This window comes from Babylonia areolata, chromosome 18, assembly GCF_041734735.1.
Source record: "Babylonia areolata isolate BAREFJ2019XMU chromosome 18, ASM4173473v1, whole genome shotgun sequence".
Classification (NCBI taxonomy): Eukaryota; Metazoa; Mollusca; class Gastropoda; order Neogastropoda; family Buccinidae; genus Babylonia; species Babylonia areolata.
The window spans coordinates 42,511,974-42,514,473 of record NC_134893.1 but is presented as its reverse complement, the minus strand read 5'-3'; positions in this window follow the sequence as shown (position 1 = coordinate 42,514,473).

Below are 2,500 nucleotides of genomic sequence, written 5' to 3'. Positions count from 1 at the left end.
CCCAGCGTCGGCAGCCCACAGGTAAAACCGATCGATTATTAGGTCGCCAGGAGGCCACACACCAGAGGAGACCCTGTGACTTGACTTACTTGACTTATTCCTCTTGATTCCGTGGGGAACATAGGGCCGCAACAACACTCCTCCAACGCACCCGGCTCTGGCTAGTCCTCTTCAGTTCGGCCCACGTCATTCCGGCCGCCCTTGTCTCTGCCTCAATGCTTCTCCGCCAGGTCTGCTTCGGACGGCCAACTTTCCTTTTCCCCTGTGGGTTCCAATCAAGAGCCTGTCTTGTGATGTTTGTTGCAGGCTTGCGTAGTGTATAGCCTATCCATCCCCATTTCCGTTTCTTGATTTCCGTCTCCAGTGGGGCCTGTTTTGTCATGTTCCAAAGTTCTTCATTGGAGACAACCTCTGGCCATCTGATGTTCAGGATGTTTCTTAGACATCTGTTGGTGAATGTCTGAAGCTTGTGGGTGCTGGTCTTTGTCACTCTCCACGTCTCTGAGCCATAGAGTAGAACCGACTTCACGTTGGTGTTAAAAATCCGGATCTTGTTGCGGATTGAGAGGGCTGTCGATCTCCAGATTGGTCGAAGGGTGTTGAAGGCGTGTCTTGCTTTGTTGATACGGCTCTTGATGTCTTCGTCCGTCCCCCCGTCTTTGCTGACAACACTGCCTAAGTAGACAAACTTGTCAACCTCCTTGATGTTCTCTTGGTGTAGTTGCACTGGATCTTGCTTCTTGTTGTTGACCCTCATGACCTCTGTTTTCCCAATGTTGATTTGGAGTCCAGTCTTCTCAGCTTCTTCTGCCACACGACATAGTTTCTCCTGCGCATCTTGCTGCCTGTGGGAGAGAAGACTTATGTCATCTGCGAAGTCTAGGTCCTCCAGCTGTTTAGTGAAAGTCCACTGGATGCCTGTCCTCCGATCTGCTGTAGACTGCCTCATGACCCAGTCAACCACCATCAGGAAAATGGTCGGTGAGAGCAAACAACCCTGACGGACGCCGGTTTGCACACTGAAAGGTTCCGTCAGTTTCCCGTCGTGGATCACTTGACAGGTGGCGTCTTCGTACATTTGCTGGATGATGGTTACAAACTTTGGTGGAAATCCATAGTGGTACATCAGTCTCCAGATGACATCTCGGTCGACACTGTCAAAAGCTTTTTGAAAGTCGACAAAGACTGTGTACAGGGGGGTCTGCCACTCCAGGGACTGCTCGATGATGATGCGCATGGTTGCGATGTGATCCGTGCACGAGCGATCTTGTCGGAAGCCTGCTTGTTCGTCCCGAAGTGTCTTGTCCAAAGCGTTCTTCAGTCTCTCAAGAATGATTCTGCTCAGTACCTTGCCCGGAATAGACAACAGCATGATTCCCCGCCAGCTGTTGCAGGATGAAAGGTCCCCTTTCTTTGGCAGCTTTACAAGATGTCTTCTTTTCCAGTCTTTTGGCACTCGCTCCTGTTCCCAGATCTTGCAAAGGAGAGGGTGCAGCATTTCAGTTGAAGTCTGGATGTCGGCCTTCAGAGCTTCAGGTGGAATTCCATCTGGGCCGGCTGCCTTTCCTGACTTGAGGGACTTGATGGCCTTGACGATCTCGGTCTTGCTGGGAGGGTTGGTGTTGATGTCGAGGAGCTTGGTAGGTGGCGGGATGTCTGGTGGGGCGGGTGGTGCTGGTCGGTTGAGCGTTTCTTTGAAATGCTCCGCCCATCTTGTTCTCTGCTGTCCTTCGCCAAGGATGGTGTTTCCGTCTTTGTCCTTGACGGGCCGGCTTGGGTTGCTGTTTTTCCCGGAGAGTGTCCTGGTGATCTCATACAGGCGCTTCATGTTCCACTGACCTGCTGCACTCTCAGCTTCTGCTGTCAGAGGAGACCCTGTGCAGCTGCTGAATCACTTGGGTGGGTCGTCCTCTCCACTTCCTTCACCCCCCCTTCCCTCTCACCGCCTTCAAGCTCACCCCCCTCCACTCTCCTCACCGCTTCAGTCTCCTCTCGTCATAGGCTCCACTCTGCACCTTCAGCCTCCCCAACCCCCCACCCCTGTGCCCCCCACCCCCCAACCCCCCACTATCCCTTCTTGACTTGGTCTCCTAACATCCTTCTCCACCCGCTTCAACCTGCCCCCACCCCTCCCCTTTGCAACTCAATCTCCTTTCATCCTTCATTATAACGCCCTCCTGCCCCCCCTCCACCCTCCTCTTACCAGCCCTCTACCCTCCTCGACCCAGTCTCCTCTCATCTTTGTCTATACCCCCCGCTCCCCTTACCACCCCTCCTCGACACAGTCTCCTCTATATATATGATAGTCAGTCGTGTCCATGACCATCAGAACAGCAGAGGAGGCAACTGCTGTTCCGACTATTTGGGCTAGAATTTGATTATAGTGGAGAGTGTCTTGCCCAAGTACATCCCCACTCTCTCGGCCAAGAGGGTTTTAGGACAGTTGTCATTGGGATGGTTCCCAAAGGCCAACAAGCCCCCAAGGCTGCAGCACAAAAAG